This window comes from Nyctibius grandis, chromosome 7 (assembly GCF_013368605.1).
Source record: "Nyctibius grandis isolate bNycGra1 chromosome 7, bNycGra1.pri, whole genome shotgun sequence".
NCBI classification, from domain to species: Eukaryota; Metazoa; Chordata; class Aves; order Nyctibiiformes; family Nyctibiidae; genus Nyctibius; species Nyctibius grandis.
Genome location: NC_090664.1, coordinates 14515829 through 14543294, shown reverse-complemented (window position 1 = coordinate 14543294; position 27466 = coordinate 14515829).

Sequence of the window (27466 nt, the reverse complement as noted above, 5' to 3'; positions counted from 1 at the left end):
TTCAGGTAATTGTCTTATTCATTAGTGCCCCTATAATGAATCTATACCAGTTTTAAAATCTCTGCTTATTATCACAAAGTTCCCTTTTGAGTCCATGGCTAAATATATGCAAATGGAACACAAATGAAGAAGAAAACATGGTTTAGTTTTGAGGAAATGTGTGTTAAGCTGCCTTGGTTTAAACAAAACAATATATCGTATTTACTGTTGGGAAAATGCTGCAATATCGAAGGTAGTGGAAATAGTTTTATTCTCACTTGGGGTTTTCAGAAAATGTTACTGTGTTTTAGATACTCTGTCTCTCAGCTTGCACTTATAAATAGATTTCAGAGCACATTTGGTATGAATTTCTCTCTTTTCTGTAAATATCTGAGAAAAGTGTCAGAATCAGTTCAAGTTTTGGTGAACGCTTATAAATTATTACTTGGTTCCTGACAGCAGGCTGCTTTTATTTAATTACTTATTTTCTTTTAAGATTATTTGAGTCAGTAAAAGCAATCATGGTAAAAGATGCAAACATCTTACGGTATTAGAGAGATAAATCAGATTCTCTCCATACAAACTTTCTTAGAGTTGTGGTCTCTGAATCGACAGCGATCCCTATGGACTTTCTCAGTTGACTCTATGCCGGCATTTCTATGTCATATGGTAGGTGGAAACGATCCATCCAGAAAGGTAACACCACTTCAGCCCTACGCTGGAAGGCAACAGTGTTAACAGGACAGCAGTAGATGTGACAGCTGGTGACTTGATGCTATGACATGAGGGAGGCTGTCAACAAGCGTGGCTGGAGCTGGGCCCAAAACTTCCTGGGAGATGTTGGCTGAGATCTGTTGCTCTACTTAAACAAGTCTCTCAGAGAAATAATTTGATTTGGGTAAAATTCAAAGGGAAACAAAACCAAACACCAAAATATTTTGTGAACCCAATTTCCTTCTTCTACGCAGCCCTGTTTCTAAACCAGTCATTACAGAGAGGCAAGCATTCGGTTGCAGTTGCCACTAACACAAGATGTCTAGAAGTCGTGCATGCCCCACCATCACTAGAAATGTTCAAGGCCAGGTTGGATGGGGCTTTGAGCAACCTCATCTAGGGACAGAGGCCCTGCACATGGCAGGGGGGTAGGACTAGACAATCTTTAAAGGTCTCTTCCAACCCAAACCAATCTATGACTCTGTGTCTAGGGACGGGAATAAAATTCAACATCTCTAAGTGAGGCGGTGAGCCAAGACCCTTCTTTCATAGTTGTGGAGGAAAACCCAGCACTGCTACCCTCTTTCCTATTGTGTGCTTAAACACTGGGGGAAAAAGTGCAACAGGACAGAGGTACAGGGGAAAGCAAGGGAGGGATGTAGATCTCAGTTCCATTTTATATGCATCAGCACCATGAGGCATGACAGATACACGTGTGTGGCACCTGCAGGAGCAGGACCATGCCTGCATTGTGGCCTGGATACCCGTGCTCACCAGGCCCCCCCAGCAGTAGCTGCACAGAAGAGCTCGTGCTCATCCCCACTTTGCAGATTTTTACTAGGGAAGGGACCATTTGGGAAATCAAAGGGGAAAAAATTGCAGTCAGTTTTATTTCCTTCTAACATAAATTGGCTGGAGCTTCATGTAGTTTCATGCAGTTTAAGGGGGGAGTGGACTATTTGCTCATCCGTTTCAAGCTCCGTGAAACTGCCTTTCTGGTGCAGGGATGAAATGCAGGCTGCAATGAGGAAAGCCGTGCTCACAGACTGACTGACCACTGGTAAGGACACAATGTGGATGGTTGAATATAAGGACAAAAGCCAATTATCTCAGTGTCACTCAGCAACAAGTCCTTTTAGTAACTGGAAAAACACCTATAAAATGCATAAAACCTCAGAGGTTTATGTCTTCCTAGTTCAGATAGTGCCTTGGAAAAGAAAAGATGTTCTAGCTGCATAGGATAAGTTGTTTGCCTTGCTCTAGTGAGGGTTGAAAAGAACTAATCCATAAGCTATTTTATAAATGTCGTCTTGCAAAGGAAGTAATTTGAAAAATCTATGTTTTTATATTTTTTATATAAGCAGGTTATATTACTTCCTGGTGCGATTCTGCCAGCTTCAGCTGGGTTATACTAGGCTCGAGGGTTACAGTACTCTTCCCCTGGAGGGTCTTCTTAGCTTGCATGCCTTTTTGTCTCTGAGCCTCATATAATTTAGCAACATTATTCCCAAAATACTTATTGGTCTCTCTTTACAAATCCACTCCATCAATGTAATTCTTGGTCTACAGCCCTCTTCCAGAAGATGCTATCTAATGCACAGTGAAAAAACCTTATAATCCCCATCCAAAGCAATGGGGATTCCTTCCCACTACCGTGACAGGGCAAAGGGAAGATGCTGTGTCTCCTCCCTGCCTCCCTGTTGGCCGGAAAGTTAAAAGGCAGTTGCTAATTAACAACCTGCCCTCTTCTTAAAGAAGTGCAGGCACTAGGTCCCGTGAGGCTCTGTGTATGTTTGCTCTGTAGGATTTTAGGAGTATTACTGGCAGTGACGAGGCTGTTTGCCTTCCTCTCCCAGCACGTGGCTGTGAGTAGATGACTCTTGCTTTGGAAGCTATGAACTAGATTTTCTGTCTTGGAGGCTGAAGTACTTTTAGTGCACGTGTCAACTGTGCACACATCCTGTCATAATCAAAATTAACCAGAATGAATTAGTAATTTAGCTTTCCTATAAGTCATGTCCACATATGGTCTTGAGGCTTTTTTCCATTAGCTTGGTTGCTGACAAATGAACGCAGAGTTGTGTATGCCTGCTGACAACTCTAGCTACTGCTCTATCAGGATCAGTTCTGAATTTTTCATTTTAGCTTTTATTGTAACACACAGCTGACAATTTGGAAATGTGCTCAGCAATGTTCATTTGAGGTTAGCCAGAGGTTACTTAATTACTGTGAAACTAAAACTGGAGCCCTGGGCTCCTAACTCTGATGGGGTTTTTATGATGGACTGTTGCATCTGAGTGCTTGATTTTTGGAGGCATGAGTTTGAGATTATTTCATGAGGTTTGATTTATTTTTTTTTGCCTTCCCCTGACTGTTGATTTCATCCCATTTTAATTTTTTTTTTCCAGTGACATGTCTAAAACTCAGTTCTTGGTGTTTTGAAACTCAATCTGAACATCCCAGTAAAATAATAAACAACTTTGTGACTTTCCTAAAAAAAAAAAAGAAGTGCTGCGAGATTTAGCTCTTGTAAGTAACGAGGACTGACATTCCAGTGGTGTGGAGCTCAGGCTGGTTTTGTCCCTGCCCTGTAGATGTAAAGAGGTCGGGCCGAAAGCTCTGATCACATTTCACTGAGTGCCCAGCACATATCTGCCTCAGATGCAGAAAGGATTTTGTTCTGAGCAATGTCACACCTGAGCAAGCGTTAAACTCACACTTGCACAACTCGGTGGATCAATGTGATCACGTGTATGCCACAGTGACCACTAATCCCTGTAGCCTATAGCTAGCCTTATTTCTGAAGGGAAGATTTAATTATGACATTACACGGCAATCCCAGCTATCCCAGTCAGGGCCTTGTGTGCTTTCCTCCATGTTGAAATCACTAGATAATATGCTCTTTTTCAAACCTTTGTTGCAGCCATGTGAGACCAGACTCCTTTGTCTTTTTATCCTGCCTGGAGACTGGGCAGTGACCCCTACAGAAGAGATTACAGAAACCTACAGTGGTTTTGGGGTAGCCATTCTTGAGTTTGGGCTAATGACTTCACCAGCACAAGCTGCTTGGATGGGAAGAAAGCAAATTCAAAATCCTTCCAAAATGATGTTGTTATATGCTGGAGGGGAGCCACGGGGACAGACACTGAAATGCAAGCAGGATGGCTGTAATAGCAACCTGGTTTTGGAGCTAAAATGAGAGGCTATAAAGGACAGGTGGCTGCAGCACATCTGTCCCTGCCTGAGGAGCGGATGCTGCCGAACCTGCTCTCATTGCAAAGAGGAAGAAGAGCCTCAAGCCTGCGCCAGAGGAACGGATGGGAAAAATCAGGGAGGAAAAAAATTTACAAGCGAAAAGGCAACGAAGTGAGTGGGCTCTTGGCCAGGCTCTCTAAGGCAGATGGCACTGTTGTTTAAAACAGCTGCAACAGAAAATCCAGGAGACAATAGAGGTAGCTGACAAATATTTAAAGATTTTTACCAGCTGTTGAGCCCAAACCATATCTCTTTCTCTGCTGAGGAAAGAAAACTTTGTACTGGGACTTCTTTACTGTCTCTTCATCATTGGTTAGCAAAGGTCATATTTAGACACTGCTAGAAGGATCAAGCTCCTGAATGCCAGCAATGTCTTATCCCGCAGCAAGATCCTTAAGCCTAATGGATTTGCAGCCTCCTGATGTTGTGCCTTCCTCCTTCATCTGGCTCTGCAGCCTGCTGGTCTCCTCACGGCTGCTTGGGCAGAGTGGTTGTGGCTCCTCGGGGAGGAGAGGGAGGTAGAAGTGGCTCTGCAATGCTCTTGCACATTGAGGACTGCTGCCTATCCCCTTGCTTGCTCCGTTTGCCTACCAAATGCAGCTAACACTGCAGTTCTGTCCTTTGAAAACTGTGCTGTCCTCGCCTTTGAACTTTGCTGCATCTTCTGCCTGCTGGTTGCCTTAGCAAACACGGCCGCAGTGGTCTTGCCTGTCCTCTGCCCCTTGCAGGTGTTCAGCTCCCTAAGGAAGCTGGGCTCTTCCCAGAAGGAAAGTACAGCTCTGTACCCACTCTTATCAGGCAGTTTTCTGTGCTGATATTTGGCTTCCGTCTCTAGTACTTCTCTTCCCCTAGAATACTTTACTTTTATTCACAGCTGGCGTAATTGCCAACGTTTGAGGTACCCATTCTAAATGTGAGAGACTCTTCACCCAAAGGAGTACTCAGAAATGTATTGTTTTCTGCCCACAGACTGTTGGTAAGAGAGAGACTTTGTCAAATTTCTTCTAGGTCCCCACACAATTATTAAACATCAGAAAAATGAATCAATATTGAGACTCTAACTTCCCTTCCTAATCTTCTTGTCTTGCTGTTTTACCTGAAACTGGGAAAAAATACTTGGCCTGAGCTAGATAGGCAAACAATTGAATTTTTATGAATCTACAGGAGACTGCTAGGAAAGAAAGGGGAGCATTGAAAACCCTTTTTTAAAAAGTTTGTTTTTTTTTTTTAAAAAAAGAGGTTACCATCAGAACTTCTTATAGCTAAAGGTGATGACTAAATACATCGGGATCACTGAATTCATCCATCTGAATCCTAATAAGAATATAAAAGTACAAAGGGATGTCAGAGGACACAGCTGGTCACTGGCAGGAGAGAAGAGGATGCTGCGATCTGCTGAAGTGATGGGATTAACTTTCCTGTCATGTACTTGCCAAGCTGCAGCTCTTGCTTGGGCTGGTGCTCTGGGTTTGGTGTCATTTTCCCCCACCTCACACACAATGAAGCGAAACTTTTAGATGGAGAAAACAGGTAAGGACATTATGTAAATAAACCAACCAATTGGTTATGACTTCAAAATAATCTGACGTCTGGGGTTGCCAATTTTCTCGTTAAGCAGGAGAAAAACAATTCTTCTGCCTGAACATCCTACTCTGCTGATATGGGAGCAGTGGGAATTTGAGCTGGCTGCTCTGATGCTGCTCCGAGCAGTGGATGGGAAGGCAGCTGCTCTAGGGCTGTTCCTCTGGGGTTCAGGGTGGCATTACTGATGCAGTGCCCTAGCAGGGCTGTGGGGAGCTATGCACAGAAAGGAAGAGCAATATCCACAGCTGAGAGTGTGTGTGTGGGAGTCCAGGCCCAAGATAGCACCAGTGCAATTGCAATGCTTACATCAGTTCAACAGGAGACTCCATCCTACAGGCAGATCAAAATAAATATTTTGGTTGGTGATTGTATTGCGCTGTGAGCTCTCTTCATTTCGGTAAGGATAATTACGCCCAAGTCTCTTTAGTGTCTTGCTCTGGTAAAAAAGTATTCCTAACAGGATTTCCCTTAAGTGGGACCATACCTAGATTTGCTGCAATTACCTGATTAAGGCTGTCATGGCTTTTGTGCTTAATTGTACTGCAGAGAAGCATGAATACTGGAGGGTGCCTAAACTGATCTTTCCCAGACAGGGGCATTTAGTTCTCTATGGCAGATAACAGCTCATGCATTTAGTGATTTTCTTGTCTCTTCCGTCCCTTTACGGATTCCACTCTGAGTGCTCTGCTTTCTTGTTGAAATTTTCTTTCTTATGTTCTCTCAGCTTCTCCTAGAAAACAACTGGTTGGAAAACTTCAGCTGGAACATTTTATGGTGGGTTTTGTAAAAGCAAAATTATTCAAGTAATATGGATTTGGTGACACGTAGAAAGGCAACAGACATTTTTATTGAAGAGGTTGGCATAGGTGGCATGAAATATTTCAGGGGTTTAGCGATAAATTGTATTTCATTTTAAACTGACAATGTTCAGAAAAAAAATTATCAAAACAAATATTTCAGTGAGCCTAAGTGTTTTTTGTCTCTGACTTTTGTGTGGCTATTGTATCTCTTATTTAAAATTTCTTGTTACTGTATTCTGCAGGGCATTTTCTCGTAGAGTAGCATAGCCAGTTTTCAGGCAGCTTTATTATGTAAATATGGTGTTAACTTTTGAGGCATTTTTCAATCATTTTCATAAGCAGCAGTGAGACAGAGGCATGACTGCAAGGACATATGTATGTGACTACTGAAGACCCTCAATGGCCACTCTCAAAATCTGGCACAGCTACAGAATGGCTCTTAAATAATGGCTTCCATCACAGCTAATGCATACCCAATGGATCTCACAAAATCTGGGGGCCTTTGCACTCCCAGCATGTTAATGGACCACTGGGAACTCCTGGAGATGCTGCCCTCAGCCAGGCAGTTGTCTGCCTGTGAAGCAGCTGTCTTTCTCTCTCTTCAGGAGAGAGAAAAGAAGGAGGAGAGATGCTGGGCTCAGAGCTGCTCTAAGAGTTGCACTTCCAGGGCCTTTTTGCTGTGAGTGAATTCACACCAGTAGGTGAAAATCAGATCTAGTATATATTTTTGTAATAGCTACTTATGAGCAAATCTGTCAAAAATCAGAGATTTTCCTTCAGATGGCTTAGATGATTTAAAACACTGAACTAACATTTTTTTTCCCTTTGTTACTTACTAGAGATGGAGTCTACCACTTTTTCCATATATGCTGTATTTGGGATTGCGTTTTGGAAATGGACAGTCTGGGCAATCTGAGATTTGAAATCCACTCCTGTGGCTAAATAAGCAGCTTTGGGAAAGTGTTAATGCTTTTGAAGACTAAGAGTGTCCTCCCTAGAGTATTCCTCAAATGCCAGAATTCATTTCTTCTGTTTCCATGTAGCAAAATGAAGATTTTTTTTTTTTTCTTGACTCATGCATTCCTGCGTCACGCCATGCTGATCTGTTGTGGACTGGACTATGCAATGCCATTCCTTCTAGGCTATTGTGTTTTCTGCATCCTGCTCCCATCTTTGAAGGTGCTTAATAAAGTCAGCCACTCCTGTGCCATGATCAGCACACAGCTCTTGGAAAGACAGCTGTATGCCATCTTTGTTGTTTTCTGTTGGATCTACTTGTTTGGTAGATGGTAGCTGGCAGACTAGTAAGAAAGATAATCACAAAATGAGGAGAAAATTCTCCTATTAAAACAGCTGTTTACCATACCAGAAGAAATGGTACCTACTTAAACACTGATCCCACAAATTATCACTGATCAGGAGGTAGGTTATATATTTTAAAAACTAAATTTTACTTGACATGATGCAACATTTTACATTGATTGGGATTTCTAAATATATGTCTGGTTCTCACGCTTCTCTGAAAGCACATACTCTGTTTAGAAAACACACACCTCTCTCTAGCCTCACTAAAGGTTTGTTTAGTATTGAGGGGGGAAAAGCCTCCTGAAGCATTCATTTGCTGTGGGCCATGAGTCAAATACAGGTTTTTGGTTTTGGGTATCTGATTACTAGAATGAATCACAGAATCACAGAATCACAGAATGTTAGGGATTGGAAGGGACCTCGAAAGATCATCTAGTCCAATCCCCCTGCCGGGGCAGGATTGCCTAGACCATATCACACAGGAACGCGTCCAGGCGGGTTTTGAATGTCTCCAGAGAAGGAGACTCCACAACCTCTCTGGGCAGCCTGTTCCAGTGTTCGGTCACCCTCACCGTAAAGAAGTTTTTCCTCATGTTTATGTGGAACCTCCTGTGTTCCAGCTTGCACCCATTGCCCCTTGTCCTGTCAAGGGATGTCACTGAGAAGAGCCTGGCTCCATCCTCATGACACTTGCCCTTCACATATTTATAAACATTAATGAGGTCACCCCTCAGTCTCCTCTTCTCCAAGCTAAAGCGACCCAGCTCCCTCAGCCTCTCCTCATAAGGGAGATGTTCCACTCCCTTAATCATCTTCATGGCTCTGCGCTGGACTCTCTCTAGCAGTTCCCTGTCCTTCTTGAACTGAGGGGCCCAGAACTGGACACAATACTCCAGATGTGGCCTCACCAGGGCAGAGTAGAGGGGGAGGAGAACCTCTCTTGACCTGCTAACCACACCCCTTCTAATCCACCCCAGGATGCCATTGGCCTTCTTGGCCACAAGGGCACACTGCTGGCTCATGGTCATCCTGCTGTCCACTATGACCCCCAGGTCCCTTTCCCCTATGCTGGTCTCCAACAGGTCTGCCCCCAACTTGTACTGGTACATGGGGTTGTTCTTGCCCAGATGCAGGACTCTACACTTGCCCTTGTTATATTTCATTAAATTTCTCCCCACCCAACTCTCCAGCCTGTCCAGGTCTCTCTGAATGGCTGCGCAGCCTTCCATTGCGTCAGCCACTCCTCCCAGTTTTGTGTCATCAGTAAACTTGCTGACAGTGCACTCTAATCCCTCATCCAAGTCATTAATGAATATATTGAATAGAACCGGTCCCAGTATTGACCCTTGCGGGACTCCGCTAGACACAGACCTCCAACTGGACTCTGTCCCATTGACCACCACTCTCTGGCTTCTTTCCTTCAGCCAGTTCACAATCCACCTCACTACCCGATCATCCAGACCACACTTCCTCAGTTTAGCTGCGAGGATGCTGTGGGAGACCGTGTCAAACGCTTTACTGAAATCGAGATAGACCACATCCACAGCTTTACCATCGTCTATCCACCGGGTTATGTCCTCATAAAAGGCTATCAAGTTGGTTAAGCATGACTTCCCCTTGGTGAAGCCATGCTGAGTGCCCCTAATGATCCCCCTATCCTTGATGCGCCTAGAGACAGCACCAAGGACAAGTAGTTCCATCAATTTTCCGGGGATGGAGGTGAGGCTGACCGGTCTATAGTTACCCGGGTCCTCCTTCTTGCCCTTTTTGAAGACTGGAGTGACATTCGCTTTCCTCCAGTCCTCAGGCACCTCTCCCGTTGCCCACGACTTAGCAAAGATGATGGAGAGTGGCCTAGCAATGACTTCTGCCAGCTCCCTCAGCACCCGCGGGTGCATCCCATCAGGACCCATGGATTTATGGACGTCCAGATTGCTTAATTGGTCCCTGACCCAGCCCTCATCAACCAAGACAGATTCCTCCTCTATCCTGACTTCTTCTGAGGCCTCAGGGGTCCGGGGCTCCTCAGGACAGCCTCTAACAGTATAGACAGAGGCAAAGAAGGCATTCAGTAACTCCGCCTTCTTTTTATCCTCTGTCTCCAGGGCCCCCACCTCATTCATCAGTGGGCCTACATTGCCTCTAGTGTTGGCTTTACCTGCAATGTATTTGAAGAAGCCCTTTCTGTTGTCCTTGACCTCTCTTGCAAGGTTTAATTCCAAGGAGGCCTTAGCTTTCCTAGTTGCCTCCCTACATCCTCTGACAACAGACTTATATTCCTCCCAAGTGGCCAGCCCCTCCTTCCATGATCTGTACACCCTCTTCTTCCACTTGAGTTTGCCCAGCAGTTCCCTGTTTAACCATGCAGGTCTCCTGGTACCCTTCCTTGACTTCCTACCTGCTGGGATGCTCTGATCTTGAGCTCGGAAGAAGCAGTCCTTGAATGCTAACCAACTATCTTGAGCCCCCTTACCTTCTAGTACCCTGTCCCATGGGATATCCCCTAGCAATTGCTTGAAAAGGCCAAAGTTGGCCCTCCTGAAGTCCAGGGTTGCGATTCTGCTAGGTATTCTGTTCCTGCCACATGAGATCCTGAACTCTACCATCTCATGGTCACTACAACCAAGGCTGCCCTCAACCTTCACCTCTTCAACCAGACCCTCCTTGTTCGTAAGGATAAGATCCAGCAGCGCTCCTCTCCTAGTTGGCTCATCCACCATTTGCATCAGAAAGTTATCATCAATGCACTGGAGGAACCTCCTGGACTGAGGATGGCTGGCTGAGTAGGCCTTCCAGCAAATATCAGGGTAGTTGAAATCCCCCACGACAACCAGACCCTGTAATTGCGAGACTGCTCTCAGCTGCCTGTAGAAGGCCTCATCACCCTCCTCATCCTGATCCGGTGGCCTGTAATAGACACCCACAACAGTATCACCCCTGCCAGCCTGCCCCTTAATTCGCACCCACAAACTCTCAACTCGCTCCTGATCCGCCCCTGGACAGAATTCAATACATTCTAGCTGTTCACTCACATAAAGAGCAACTCCACCACCTCTCCTTAGTGGCCTGTCTTTCCTGAACAAGACATAGCCATCCACGACCACATTCCAGTCATGTGAGGCGTCCCACCAAGTCTCTGTGATTGCCACTAGATCATAGCCCCCTGACCGAACACGGATTTCCAACTCCTCCTGTTTATTCCCCATGCTGCGCGCATTGGTGTACACGCATTTCAGGGAGCGAGCTGAGCACACCGATTTCACCCCAGGGGGATGGGAGGCCTCCTGGTCTACCTCAACACTAGAGCGTTGCCCCAGTGGTGCAAGCCCAGCTACTACCCCATCCCCCTTCGAATCTAGTTTAAAGTTCTCCGAATGAGCCCTGCTAATTTCTGTCCCAGAACCCTTTCGCCCCTCCGACATAAGCCTTTCCCATGTATTACCATCACGCCTGGTGTCTTATAAAACCAGCCATTATCAAAGAACCCAAAGCCCTGCCTGTAGCACCAGTCTCGTAGCCAGGCATTAATAGAGAGAATCCTACTATTCCATCCCACGTCATCACGTGAAAATGGAAGGAGGGAGGAGAAAACAACTTGTGCCCCAGACTCTTTCACCAACCGTCCTAGGGCCTTGTAGTCTTTCTTCATCCCCCTCAGACTACGGGATGCAGCTTCTTCCCCACCTGTCTGGAAGATCAGCAGGGGGTAGTAGTCTGTGGCCTTCACCAGGTTGGGGAGTTTCCTGGTGATATCCCTGATTCGGGCTCCAGGCAGGCTGCAGACCTCCCTGTGATGGGGGTCAGCTCTGCATATTGGGCCCTCAGATCCCTTTAGGAAGGAGTCTCCAACCACTAAAACTCTTCTCTTCCTCCTTGTGGAGGAGGTAGCTATACGCCTGTCAGGTTTTTCTGACTGTGGTGGGACCTCTGATATAGGTTGCCTCTCCACCACATCCCCATTGGACTGGCTGTATTCCACTAGGGCTTCATATCTATTGCTCAGAGGCACCTGTGGAGGCAAGGTAGGCAAGGAGGGCACTCGCCTTTTGCCACGGCCATAAACTTGCCTCCACTCACTCCTTTCATTTAGGTTATTGTTTTCCACCTGAGAGGGGCAGAGTACAGGGGTCCCTCGATCCTGGGAGCTCTCTGGCAGGTGCTCCCATTTTTTTTGTTGCAGGGAAGGCAGAGCCTGGCTCCACCAGTCTATCTCCATTTCAGCCTCCCGAATGCTCCTAAGCCTTTCTACTTCTGCTTGAAGCCTTTCAACCTGGCTTTGCAGCTGTGCCGCTCGGCCGAGCGGATCATCTACCTGCTCACAGCACACACAGCCCCCTGACACCACAGAGATGCTGTAGCATTCCCTGCAGCCTGCGACCTGCACCATTGCCTCCTTCCGTGGGAGCTCTGTCTGGGTTCCCACATCCATTTTGGTCTTCTTCCACCGGGTGGATACCATTGTTCTTTCACTGAACTGGGAAATACCTGCTGGTGACACCCCTGGTTCACAGCTCCTTGGCACCTTCCTCGCCTTGTGCACTGGGAGGGAGTCAGAGCCCTCCCCAATGAGCTGCAAACGGCTGTGGCCTCCCCCGCCCTGGGACACACCCAGTCACAGCTGAGTCTCCCTCTCCCTTCTGGCCAGGGACCTATCCCTGCCCTCCAGGAGACTTTTTATCACCCGATCACAGAGGGGTGGTGCGTTTAAATCGCTTAAATCGCCCGCGGAGCCTCCGGCTACGCCCCCTCCTCTCCTGATTCGTTGCTGGGAACCTCCGGGTCCGGGTCCGGGGTCAGGGGTCAGGGGGAAGCAGCTCGGGGCTGATGCTCGCGGCGGGGGGGGGGCCTCGGGGGGGGCCCAGAGTACGAAAACCACCTGGTTAAGCCCGATGTCGCCCTCGCCCCTGCACTAACCTCAAGTCGCTGCCGCCGCTTTCGCTGCTGCCGCCGCTGTCAGCCAATGAAGATGAATGAAGATGATAGTTCAGAGAAGAATAGCAAAATCTGAGAGGTTTTGTTGGCTAAGTGATTGCTAGAGGTGAAAGGAGAGCATGCAGCCAGCCTACAAACTCCAAGGGAGTACAAGGATGTAGAGATACCTCTTTACATGGTAAAATAAGATTTTTTTTAATCAGTAGGATATTTAAGCAATGGGAAGTGTTAGGATATCTAAAAATAGAAAATCTCAGGTGAATACATCCTTTCTCTGAAAAAAATCTTTGGCAATGAGCACTCAATTTGTGGTTTAATCCCCACTGTTCTGAAGAAAATGCTGTTCATTCTTTTATTTACTGCACTTACAGTGAGAGCGGGTAAAGCACTCAGTCATACACCAGGGTGCAAGGCTGCATCTCTGGGTGGCTGGAAGGCTCACGGTGCTCATCCATGGCACCACAGACCACTCAAGACTTGACAAGGCATTGCCAAGAATGGGAAGCTCTTATTCCCATCTTTTCTGTGAGTTCCAGTGCTAGTTGTGTCTTTAACCGTGTTCCCAGGTGCCGTGTGCTACCTGTAAGTCTCTGGCAGGGTAATCCTGGCAAGCGTTGTGTTTCAGTCTCACCGATGGCTAAGCTAACATGAGTTACGGCATTAGCCGTTCCCCATTGCACTGTGGCGATACAGGCAGGCACCAGAAATGAATTCCTTACTTAATTATGTTGGCTATTGACTCAGAGGAGAAAAGCCAGGGCTCCTTCCATTCCTTGTCGCTTTTATCTTGCATCACTTTCAAGTAGGTCTAGTAGTTTGTATGGGGACCTGAGAAGAAATTTCCTTTTAAAAAATACATTCTTTGATTAACCGAAAGTATTTAGCATTCTTTCCCCGTACAAAGGGAAATTAAAGCAAAGCATCAGGATGCCTTTTGACTCACTCTGACATTGTTTGTCTTTTCCTCAGCATCGTCTAGCTATGAGTAGTAGCTAGTATGACTCTAGCTATGAGTTTCCACAGCATTTAAAATGTCTGCCCACAGCTTTGTTAAAAAAGGTCACAGTATTTTGAGATTTGAAAATTCAGGTGCCCAAACATGACAGCTATACAAGGAATTTCACAGCTTTTCTGTGCTGTGTCACTTCCACGACTATAGGCTAACTATCATCCTGAAATTCCAGTTAAGACACAAGGGAACTACTAAAAAAAGACTTTTTCCTTTAGAATGAAAGTTTAAATTATGATCTTACGTTAAATTTACTTGCTTCTTCAATACGACAATGAAATGGCAATTGTTTTTGTTTTGCTGAATCATTAACCTGGCATAAAACTTAAAATAGGATGTACATAGATAAAGATTGAAAATATAATGTGCACTTATTACCTTTAAATCTCTAGTCTAAGGTACTCCATCTTATATCATTGGTTCAGCACTATTTTCACATATTTGGAATATTAAAGGAGTGTAATCCAGTCTGTTTAATAGAAATTCTACATAGCCAAGTTTAAGAGGAAGAATTTCAGTTACAGTTGAACTAAAACCGTATGTACAGATTTCATAATTTCAGGACTGATTTCATTTTATATAACTAAAATTTTAGAATTTATTGCTAAAGAATTTTGTTTAAAATTTGTATTCCAAATTAAATTTTAGTTGAAAAATATCCCTAAGCATTTACCATTATAATGGCAGTTATAATTTTTAAAGTGTTCAGCTTTTGATAACAGCCTAATGGTAGTCATAACTATAAAGTGTATACCAAATGTGAAATATGAATGCTTTTAAAAACAAATTTTGGAAAAAGTTTACTTTAGAAAAAGGATATATTTTTTAACAAAGCTTCTTCATTTAAAATAAACTGACCTGGATATTTATCAACAACATTTTTTATTAAAATTAAACATTTAAGTTTATTTTTAAATTTTTATTTTATAAAAAAATGAAGCTTGCTTTGATAAAGGATTGGTTTTTGACATATGTCCTATTTTTTTTTTTTTGGAAATTATCGAAGTATATAATGTCATATTTTAACTGCAAGTTACTTTTTCAATTTTTTTCAGCTTGAAATTACTTTTTATTTATGTTTAAATGTAATGTAGAATGAAAAAGACAAGCCAAAACATTTTAGCATTTTGCAGTGAAGATAAAATAATTACAAATGATTGTAATGAAAAGTTTTGTTCAACTGAACCCAAGGGGTTTTTTGTCCAGTTCTTCAGTTTCTGCTTTCTAATCTAGCAAGGATGATGATACTCAAAAGAACAGCTGTCCTTGATCAGATCAAGCTGCGCTTCTGATCTTTTAAAATCTCCTAAAACTGAAGTTTACAGTTTGAAAAAACACTTCCTCCATCTTTTCTCCCATATGATCCCTAAACAAAGCAGTAATATTTCTAAATATCTCAGTGAAACCTGATGTAATTGTCCTTAAGAATCATGTTTTTTAACTTCTGGAAGATTCTTTTTTGCCACATACTTCCAAACCTACAAGTGGTAGGAGTTTCCATTTGCAGGAGAATGAATTAGCAGGTAAAAAGCCACTTTCTCATACGTGTTTCATTCTCCGCAGACATGTCAATGCCTGTGCCTGTAGAGAACAAGTTCACCTTGTTTTAAGCTCTGTTATCAGTGCAGCTCTTCACTGCCATAGGTTCAACTGGAGCATCCAGCTTTGGATAAGCATAATATCACAGCTTCAATTAAAATCCTGTAAGCTTGACTCTGATAATGTTCAAATTCTTTACAAAACATGTATGTATATATCTACAAATATAAACTATATTTAAATTTCTGGAATTTTGTAATCTCATCTCTTTCTCAGTGAAGTGGATTGTCTCCACTGATGTAGTGGACATCATTTGGCCCAACTTGTATTTTGCTGTGCTGAAGTCACATATCTTCCCCTGTGGAGTTTAATTGGATTGTAGCCACTGTTTGTGGTGGCAAAGGGACTAATGCTAAGCAGATGGAGTCATTACAGCAACATTTTACCTGTGATAAAATAATACAGAGTCATTACTTCTCCCTTTGTGTTGTTTTGTTTTTTTTTTTTAAATCATCAGTAGTTTCAAGCTGTATTTCAAGCCCACAACTTCCAGCCCCAGGAACCATAGTCACTGGCATGCTTGCATTCACACCAATCACCTTATTATGGAAGGAAAACCTTCATTTCTTCTTTTTACACATTTCCTTTGTATTCATTTCCTACTCTGGCCAGCAGAAAGTCTCCTGGAATCTGGGGAAGTTGTTCCCGTAAAGGTCAGTCCTTGAAAATGCAATCCTTGGAAGTAAGGCACATGATAAGTAAAGCTTTAGGTTTGGGTTTTTTGGGGATTTTTTTTTTTTTTTCCCCCATGACATATAATATCTGTAAAACAGCATAGCTTTATTTGATCACTGGCAGAAGACATTTTGACTCCAGTTCCCAAATGTACCTGTGGTACAGACAGAATGAAATCACAAAAATCAGCCAGTATATTTTTATTAGTTATAGTGTCAAGGAATAAACCAGAGTTATTAATGGTATTTTTTCTGGTCATGGAATTAAATCCTATTTTAATCTAAGGGTGGAAAAGGAAAATTAATACTGTTTGTTCTGAAATATGGTACTGTTCTCCACATAGCTGGGAACAGACTGGAAGTTTTCTCTTTCTGAAAAACAGTTTGCTTACTACATATTATCAATATGAATTCAATTTGCAGAGTAGCTGTAGTCCCAGAACAGTACAATCTCAAAAATAATAGCTTTTTGCTTTCCCCTTGCCAATCTCCGCTCAGGCTCGTGCTGGTGCATCACAATGCATGGTGCAAAGCTGAGTCCCTGCTGTACTGATGCCGAGCGCTTCACCTATAAATCATGAAGGAACAGGCTGTACTATCTAATCTCCTCTTTGACCTGGGTATCACTCAGACTGCAAGAGACTATGATTTACTGTCTGTCACACAAGTGCGAAAGAGGTCCGTGTGATACCTCCAGGCTTAACAAACCCAAATGTCTTCAGGTGGGTCCGTCTCACAGACTGGGACCTTCCGTGTCACTTGCTGGTTCCTACAGACGAGGGTGATCATGTGAGAGGGTCAGATACCAAGTCAGCTCCTGTAACATCAGATCCCATGCCTTAAATCAAAGAATGACAGGGTTTCTGCCTCTTTGCTTTAATCGCTAGCACTAGAGGGGCGTGAGATATGTGACCAGCATCCTGGAAACCTTGCTCGCTTGCGAGATATGGTACAGCACTTTGAATTCCTAGGATGGGTTAGAGAAGGGGCATCTCCTGACACACGGTTCTTCACGCACAGAAAAATCTGAATGCCACACAGCTGGGGCAGTATCTCCCTCTGCTCAGGGACCGTTCACCCCTTCCTCCTCTTCTGCAATTCCTGTCAAAGTCTTGTTCAGCTGAGCTCATGCCAGCAAAGCCTTTCCTAAGCTGGCTGCTTTTTCTTCTATGTCCTAGTCCTACTCTGTGATTTCTGAGCCTTATTTACCTTGCCTTCTCTCTTCCTTTGCATTGCGCCCTGCAAGGTAAGACTCCATTGTTTCTCATCCATAGGTATGCAGCTGAAAGATGGGTAGCTTAAAGCAGAAAAGCTCCTTGTGTTTCTGTAGTAAAATTAAAAACGTTTGTGTTGCTCTGCATTTATCATAATGTTTGTTAGGAGATCTGAGAGGTCATTTAGGAGGTGAAAAATTTTCTTCTGCAATGTACCATTGCTATCAGATGATATAGGATGATTAAGCATCTGTTCCCCTGTCTTGATGGTCTGGTCAGGGTTGACCAAACCCACAGGTTTAAAACAACAATCATGTTGTTGTTGCCATGTTAAGTGATACAGGTTAGACCAATTACCACTAAATAGTTAACATAGTTGGCCAAATCCAGCCCTGGTGGTACACCTGGTTTATGCCAAGACTGAATTGAGTCCAATATCAATAACAATGCACCTTTACAGATGCTCTTGTAATGAAATACTGTACCAAATTTATTCCTTGTTTTATTTCCTCAACAGTATAAGAAAAGTAATTATGTTTTGAAGCTAAATCACCTGGCTGGCACACACGTTGTCAGGTTGAATGCTAATTATGCAGCTTAAGTAAGTCCAAAATAGAAAAGGGTTGTAAACTATAAACTGAACCCTGATATAGACACTCCTAGTAAAGCTTTCACCTTGACTCCTTTGTGCTCCTGTTCCTGACTTTATCAACAACTGAGATCACTCCAGTCCTTGACCATCAATGTTTTGGTCAGCAGGGTTTGGCACAGAAAAGCAGATAGCTGTCCCCTGTTGTGAGAAGTTAGACCCCTGCACGGAGCAGTCTGTAGTGAGTATTTCCACATGCCCCACATGCTGCAGGTGGTGAAGCATTTCTCAGTCCCAGCATTGTGTGTTACTTGCAATTTTCCTTTTAAAACCCCTTCCAGAACTACACTGCTGAGAGAGTTTGAAACCTTCTCCTAATTTGCAGCCTGATTTAGTCAGGCTTGCTTTATATCCTTTTGTTCTTGGGCCAATACAGCCTTGTAGGTTCATTAGATGCATAATTGCTGATGTTCATTCATCTCTTGCATCGCTGCCCAGTCTGCATTTTGCTGGTATGTATGCCAAGTTCTTCTAGCGTCTTCTTCTAATGGTCCTACTAGCTTTTCACTGTACCTCTTCCAGTTCAAGTTTGTCTTTTCTGTGAAGTCTTTTATTGCTACAAGAGAGACAAAGTGAAAAGTAATATTAGTGCCATTCATGTGTGTAGCTTTATGCAAGTGAGTAATGTCCAGTTTATAGTCTTTGCCCTTGTCTACCTTGCAAAGTTAAGAACGGCTTGAGAACAGGCTTTAGGAAGCTGAGGTCTATTTCTTCTGGTTATTTCTAGATGTTAGCTCTACAGTTGCTTAGATTCAGAAGAACCGTGCTGTGCATAGGCTCATCAGGATGTCTGCAGTTGGGTCAAGCACTCATTCTTGCTCAGCTCATCCAGAACATATGGTCATGCTAAGTTTCTAGGTGTTGCCGGGACTCTCCCTCAAACACGGTCCAGAGCTTAGCCTATATACGTGCTTAAAGGGAAAATTACGTGCTAGGCAAATCTGGATGTGAGCAGCCCAAGTGCCAGAGTCAGAGGCCCATTGGGCAACTGTTCTCCAAGCTCCCTGCTGTGATTTCAGTCCTTGTGTACCTGCCCTTGCCTGCCCTGGGGCGCTCTTCCCTGCTTCCCTGCAGGCCCAAGCAAGGGTGATGCTGGGATCTTGTGCCTGGGACAGGAGAACCTCAGTCTTTCTGGTTGGTGTTGGGATTCAACGAGGGGCTGGCAACGACAGGGTGGATTTTTAGAAGAGTGCATTTGGAGTGTTTCAACAAGCACCAAGGTCATAGCTGGGAATCGTGAGACTTTCAGACTCCTGAGTCACAGAAGTCTCTTAGTCCATCTCTAATGGCTTTTAAAGTGTTAGGGTTGAAAAACAACCTGGGTAGGACATAATGATGGGTTCTTACAGATGCATCGTATCTCTGAGGACTGCAGTCAGAGTGAGGGAGAAGAAAACAAGCAAAAATATAATGGTGAGTATTAAGAAGAATTTGTTGGACTCTTTTTTTTTCAGAAGTGCTGTAAAATCTGATTCAGATAGCATAAGCATTAATTGAAAATATTTGTTCACACTGTACTGTTGCTACCTGATCTGCCTGCCTTTGCTGATATACGTACTGCAGCTACAGATGTATTTCTACAGATATGTATTTTTGTCTTTTGGTAATAAATTCTTTTTCATAGAGTGGCTCCCTAGGACCAAGATTTTAGGATCTGATTTATTTAAATGCCTGTGTGAGACTGTACTTTTTCTGTCTGGCAAAACAGATGACATAAATTTGACTCTGGAGCCAAATAAATTGGTAAGTTGTACTAAATTGTACTAAAGAGGGAAGATGGACCATGAAACAAGCCACTGCAACAAATAATGCATACTTTGGGTGTAAGATGTAAAATAAATGAAATCCTTATGAACAAAGGAAGCTTGTTACCAAAAGGAGAACCTAAGCCAGGTCTGAAAATTACCTACTACACGTACTGCCTCATGGAGACACGTACCTCTGCTCCCTTGGCAGAAATATTAGATGTACGTAATGATATGTGTGATGTGTCCTTATGCCAAAGCAGTAACAGAGAGAAATACAATTAATGGAAAGTGGCCATTGGTGCCATTACTGTGCTCGAATTACAGTCAGCAGGCACTGGACATGGACAGAAAGTAGGTTCTAGCATCTGAGGTTAAGCATCCTCAAGCTGATGCATGTTGGACTTGCAGGAAGTTTCAGAAAATTTGGCTACTGTATGTAAATTATTGTGCTGAATAAGTGAGTTGCTGACATTATTGTGCTACTAAGGCAGAAGTGGTTCTACAAGAATATAAAGGTGAAAGAAAAGCAAATTTCACAGTAGCATTTACTGCGAGCTAACACTTTTGGTAAAGTTTCTGTAAGAAAGGGGGTTACCAACAGCAAAGAAGATTGAGGAAGAAGGAAAATCCAAGGGATCTCATCTTTCATATTTGTTTTATGATACTTTTTTTGTTTTCATTCTACGTTAGACAGATAGGATTTTCTTGTGAGCATACTTCTTCCAAGATCCTGTGTTACTGGACAGTGTTCTTGGCTGTATTCTGGCTTTTTTAGCTGAAGTGAAATGGTAAGAGAAATGTCAGAACTCTGCTCTGCAGGCTGGGAGAGACTAACTAAAGGTCTAAACTTTAACTCTACAGCCATATTAAAAACTCAGTTTTAGTAAAACCTTTTCTAGTTAAAATAGTAAACCAAATGGCACAGACTGTCTGCCTTACAAGTGATATAAAATAAACAGTTTCTAAAGGCATATTGTTGGCATTAATTAGAAAAATGGTGATACAGACACAGCAAGAACATTTCTTCCTTTTCTTGTATTCAATGGCAAAGTTCTCTGAACTTCAATGAGACAAGGACTGTGCCAAATATTGTAACAGTAGCTATACCAACGTAACTAATCCATAAAAGAATAAAAATCCCAGGGGATGATTTGATTCAGTTTCTTGTCACTCCAGCCTTATTCCAGTGAAATAACTTTATTTTTCCTGTTTTAAAATGAAGTAGTGCATTGTTGGAGAAAAGCCAGACCAGAATGGGTCTGCACAGCTCATTATTACGGAAGAAATTCAACCAACAACACAGGCAAATGTTTTTCAACGCATTCTTTTTCTTAAAAAATAGAGGGAGAGTAATGCAAAAATAATTTTTCTAATTTCTAATAATTTTCTTCAGCATTCTTGGGCTACTTTCCAATAGATGGTGGCTCCATCAAAAGTAGAAACATTTTCATCTGAGAACTGAGAAATCGTTCGGTCCTACGTTGCCTGTGTATGGCAGGGATTTGGAAAGAGAGCTGAGGTCCTTTCTTTAGCAAGAGCTGCACAGCACTCAGGCCCTTTCTTGGCACATTTCATTGCCATCCAAGTGAAGAGCCTTGTAGCACATCCTACGAGAGCAGCCAAAAACCAAGTGCGTTGCACTGACCTAATAACTGTTTCATCTGGAGAGATGGCTTCTTAACAGGTTGAATGTGCAGAAGGTTAGATCCCTGTCTCGGGCTGTTATTCAGGCGCATTTCACCGACACTAAATGTGACTTAACAGCTAATCTTCTTTGAATTAAGCAGCTTAATCAAATGTGAGATGAAAGATGGTACAAGCTGGAAATAGAAAGGGACTGTGAGCTTGCCGAAATGCAAATTTTTCTTCTCTTGAAATGTTGACTGAAAAGAAAGTTAAGATACTGTATCTAGTAAATCTTGTTTAAAAAGCCAGAAATCCAATTAAATAAATTTATAGTACTTGTCTTTCAGTCTAATTTTTGCTTTGTTGGTTTTGTCAGTGTTAATACAGCACCAGAAATATTTTACAGCTTCTCTCTTTGGTGCATTCTTATTGCATGTGTTGGATAATGCCTTGTGTCTGCTATAAGGAAACAAATTACCCTAATCTTTAGTGCCTAGGCTAAAAGTCACTAAGGAAAGCATAAAAACAGTTTTTTGTGTCATGAGCATGAGAAAAACAGTAGGATCTCCGGTATTTTCATCACAGGAGGGGAGCTAGTCCCTTTAGTTTGGGGTTGTGCTGGGATACACTCACATAACCACCAATGACTGTTGCTTCTCTGCGGGTGCAGCTCTCCTCCCTGGGAGCTACTTGCAGCACTTTGCTCTGCAGGAACAGGAGCAGTCTAGAATTGGCCTAACAGGAACCATGGCTTCCTTGGAAATGAGCGAGGAAGCTTAGGAAGGTGCTCTCTCATTATTTCTTAGTCCTGTTACAGAGCAGGGTTGCAGTACTGGCAACTGCAGTAATGGCAGCTGCTGCTGGTTTGGTGTCTCCTATCAAATGTGGCTATTTGAGGCACCTGAGCTCTTCAAGAATAGAATCCACTGGTTGGCCTGCCTGGTGAACAGTGAAAAACTAGGCAAGGGCAGGAAGGGGTGGTGTGGGAGGATGGAGAGAGGCAGTACTTTAAAGAGAGGCCATACTTAATGAAGATCAAGAGTGTGAAGCTGTGGAGCTGGATAAATATAGTGAGAAGGCAATTTGCCATAGACTTCAAGGCTTTACTCTGCTGCTTTGTTGTTCTGGCCTGTACCTGTGCTCTGGGGCATCTCACCTTCTGCCATCAGCTAAGATTTGATCTGTAGGGAGGAGCCAGAGGACAAAGAAACATTAGATACCAGCTCTGTTTTGAGGAGGGTATTTGCAGTTTTACATTTAGTGCTGAGAGAGATTGGCTGGGAAAGAAAAGAAGCTGCTGAGCGTGTTAGAGACCCACAGGGGAGAAAGTGCTCTACGAGATAGTTTGAGAGTTGTTAGTTGTTTTGGCAGCCATTATTAGACATGGCCCATAATTACTTCTGTAGCTATAGAGGAGCGTAATTTGCTTTTAATTACTGTATTAGCAAATATATCAGTAGGAAAACCAACAGAAAAAAAGTTGCTGAATTTCTTTCAGTCCTGTTCTTTGCAACTCTAGGAAGGCAAAAATATTTGGACAAAATGAAATTATCCTCTAATAAGCCCCAAACAGACACATTCTGACACTGAGGGGAAAATACTATTCTAGAGAGCAGAGAGCTGGCTTCTAGCATAGTCCTACAAAGTGGAAATAATAACATCTTTCCATTGTAATTTTAAAATTGTAACTCAGTGCTGTTCTTCTGATTCTTTGTGATAGATGCCAGGAGTGGAGACTGCTCTGCTCCAAGTGTGAGTCAGATAATAAAGCAATTTCTGAGCTGTAGCAGCATTACACCTTTTCTTTTGTTTCCTCTGAGAGATACGGTAAGGCTGCATTATCAAGATTCACCCTCTCAGCCCAATATTTTATTTTTAAATTGTCCTTTAAAAGAATTTGTAAGTCCTGAAGGGGACGCCTTATCTCCCATCATGGGCAAGCCTCCTCAAGAATCTGAACAGGAAAATGCTGCATGGATTTTCTTACCTTGAATCTCAAACAAAGAAAAGAAATTCAGTGGATTTCCTGACCTCTTAATCTTCTCACTGAGAAATCATTCTGAACACTAATGAACATTAAATCGCTATTGCTTTGTTGGTGTGTAGCGCTTCAGTCAGCAGGCCTTCCAGAATCAATAACAGCAGGCAATCTACTGCAGTTCCTCTGGTGTTTATTTTTAAAGATAATACTTACAATGCTTGAAAAAAATGAAACATTTCATTTCAAGGTGGCAGAGCTAGAAAATCTCTTCAAGGTGCATTTGCAGCATGTGAAAAGGACAAACCATTGGGACTTCTTTTTCGCCTCCCTGTGGAGGGAGCACGACTCTTGGCAGGCCAGTGGCAGCATTCCCCCCTAGCTTCCCCCATTAGCGAAGCACAGGAGACTGTGCAAGTGCAGGAATCACTGAAGGGGCAGCTAAAATGAGTGCAGGCAGTAAACGATGATAAAATCCCAGTACTTTGTTTTAAAGTGAAAAACTTTGTGGAGTCTGCTGTACTGCAGTAGACAAAATGGCTTGGTTGTTCATGCATCTCTAGCAGTAACATCTGGGTAAAGGAGAGCATTATGGCAGCTAAAAAGGCTTTTCCGAGCAGATTTCCTGTAGGACTGACTTAAGGTTGTACACAGCTCCTGCACTCTGGCATTTCCTAACTTCTGAATATTTGGTTTTACTGCCACAGCAGTGGCCCCTCAACACCATTTTATGTCAGGTATTTATAGGCCACCTTGTCTATCAGTAGCAACTTTGCCAGATTAACAGTTCCAGCTGAAGTCTCTTCTGTGTCCCTCAGGGAACTGTTTTCTTTCCCTGTCTGACAAGTTTCAGCCAAAATGGTTTGTCTGATTCCAAGACAGAGTTCTGAGGAAGATGTGTCATTCTGTAATGTTAAAACAAAAATTATGATGAGAAATGCTAGTGCTTCACTGAGTTTTAAATTGAAAACTACTGAGAGCAGCGTGAGAAGAGGGAACTGGGAGGCAGTGGCAGGTGTGCAATGCCAGAACTAGGGTGGGAGACCTGGAAAGCTTGGTGGAGGGGGAAATCAAACAGGGCAGGCACTAGCCTATGTCAGTAGCTGGGCCTCTACTTTTTTTCACGACAGACATCTCCATCTTTCTACATTTCTACATCTACCTCCTTACTCAAATTATGCAGGTAAAGAGAAGAAGTGTCTTTGGAAAAATAAAACTGTGGAGGCCAAGAACCTGTGTGGAGCTGGGGAGGCTCAGAAAGCAGTGACCTTAATCTAGATACTTTAATTCTTCTCCTGTAAGGGGGATGCTATCAGTTTCCCTCGGAGGGTTGCCATGATGATACATGTATTTAAATTTTATGCAGCACTAGGAACAAGTGACATAATTTTGTATTCAGTACAGGGTTTCTATGTGTGGTTTAAATAAGGCTTGCAGGCCACATGCTGGATGTTGCAGATGAAAAGAAGTCTTCACTGAACAAGGCAGACACCATGTGGAAGAAAGAGTACATAAGCTTGTAATTAAAAACCACTTCCTAATGTATACACAAAATGGCCTGAATTAAGACTTCTTGTGCATCAACAATCCTGCCATGTCCTAACTGCAGTGCTTGATTTTGCACCTAAGTGTTCTTTTAAAGTTACTTTTCTCTATATGAACTATAAGGAAGATACATGCAAGCACATGAAAAGAGCAGAAAAAAACAAATAGGGCAGAAAAAGACAAATACATTCACTCACATGCATCAGGTATGTGGGTAGCATAGGTCTTGAGTTCTCCCTAACCCCTTGAGCAACATACGAAGCAGACAGAAAAGGCTTTGGGCAGAACCACCAGTTCTTTACTGCTTCTTGAAAACATTCAGAGACTTTCCCTTAACTTCTTTTCCATCATTTTGATATTTCATTTACTTCTTCTCTCAGACACCTTGATTTAATTCTTTCAATAGACAGACACTGCTGAGCACCTTCTCCCTCACCTCACAGAGATAAGGATGTTGCAATCTCTCTGCTCCTGCTAAGAGAGAGCTGGAAAGGCAGCATCAGGGGATGAATCCATTAAAAAAAACCCCAAAGACCAAAACTGGGAAAGTAAGCAGAAAAATGTGGGCAGAAACACCTCTAATCAGAGTTTATATTTCAGTTCTGCTCTATGTCCAAGCTGACAGAGAGAAGATGTCTTTTTCTTGATGTCTGTTCCTTCCAGATATCCTTGCAGGATGTTAGACACTGCAGCAGGGGCAAGCCAACATCCTACAGAGTGTGAACATACAGCTGGACAAAACATGGAAAAGATTTTGCCTTCTGAGCTGAAACGGTTAACAGGTCTCCCCTGCTAGTGCCTCTTCGGGTAAGGTTGCAAGCTGTGTTTGGGTGTATTTAGGTGGCTCAGGTTGTTCGCATAAGTTTGTATCTCTGATCCTTCCAAGGAAAGCGATAAGGAGGCTGCAAGAATGGCAATGAGCCTTTGGAAGGTTGTGCTTAAGGCTTTTTTAGCAATGTAAGCAAAACTGGGCCAGGGCAGTGAAACTGAATTTTGTAGCAAAGGCTGTTGAATTTGAAGAGAGAGGGAGTAGTGCAGTGTGTGTGTGTGTGTGTGTGTGTGTGTTTATTTGGCACAATGAAGTTTTGCTAAAAGCTATTAGCAAATTATCTATCAGGCTTCATGTTTGGCTTTTAAATCCATATTTAGGCACCTCTTTAAATACCCTGATATTAAAAAAAAGGATGCTCCTATTAAAGCCAGATACTTGTGAAAATTGTGTTTCTCCTGACCACATCTATACAGCACTTATCACAGTGGGGCCTGGGTTCTTGACCATAAAAATGCACTTGCCATACATAGAGATGGTAATGAAGTATTAAATAACTGTAGACAAGGGCTGGAGATAAAACCCTCATCTCATTTATTGCTGGCAAAACAGAAATCATATTGTGCCTCAGTAAGAGAAAATTTCAAAGATCTTTTGGGGCTTCATCTTTGCAGCTGGGTATGCTGGTGGAAAACTAAACAATGTGCTGACTCAAAAGGGCTCAGGATCATATTCACAAAAAATCCCTCATCACAGACACTGATGTCCATAGATATGTATCTGGCAGAGAAATGAAAAATAATTTCCCCAAGGTGGTGGTGTGAGGAGGGGGCACTAGAAGGAAAGCCAGGTCCTGAGAATGCAGGGGCCATTTCAATGGCCTGGACATACCCATTGCTGATAAGTCACTGCTTTGATGATGGTATCTCTTCTAAATGACAGGATCTTTTCCTCTGCAGATATCTGTGGTCCCAAACTCAAGCCAAAAAATTCCTGTCTTGTGGATAGTTACACCACTTAGCAAGATGTTACAGAAAGAATAAGACTAAAAATGACATCCCAACAAATACTGAGAAACATACCTCGGGGTTCTCGTGACTGAAAACAGATTTGGTATTCAATGGCTGCAAGAGAAAGTGTTCGACGTGTCTGCCTCAGCAGCTAGTTTCAAGGAAAGGGAGGGTCATTAAGCATGAACACGTCAATTAAAAGCCTCTCACCTCTCTCGAACACCTGCTGGTATATGTGACCCTGTAGTAATGGCTGTTTCCCATCTTCTCAGGTACCTAACAGTATAAGGACTTCAGAATATCTCACGTAAAACATTTTGCTGTTCTGCATCACTTTTTCACTTGGAAATTTGTATCCAAGTAACGCTGGTTTCCTGTTATGCTTTCCTTGTAGCACTTTATCACACAGCAGGAATTTATGCTGTTCCTGAGGGCAATCTATTGAACTGAATCATTCCTTATGTTTTTTCACTGTGAGCAACGCACCATTTCCCAGGCTTATTGTCAATTGTGAATGAACATAAACTAAATTCAGTTTTGTGAATGCCTGCTCACCTAGTATAGGTATATTATCTATGTCCTTTAAAAAAAATGAGATTAATCTTTAGTTTAAAAACATCACAAGTAATGGATATGCCCAGATGGACCTACTTGTTCTGTTGGATGATTTAATCATTAATTATATAAATCCATTTTATTTGTCCCTGTTATTGGCATCGTGAACAGAACTCCTTCTTGACGAGGTAGTCATTCCTCTTGTGGTTTTGACTGAATTATTTAAAATTAAGTTGCTCAGTACAGTAGTATTCCAGCATTGCTTTATATTCAGGTCTTCCACTCTTATTTTGGATTGTACTGTCCATGCCTGTTGTTGCATTCTTGATCGTCACAGTGACTTTCCCAGCTTAAGAATATGCAAAGACCAAGATCTGTTATCTTATGTTTCTGAGTGGCTTGACTATCTCAGACCCTGACCTAAGGCATTGTTCAGAAGGCATAAATCTATTTCTTTATTATTTGTTGCAATATTAATATAAAGAATGCCATAGTTTTTCTGCTGATTTACATGATTCAAT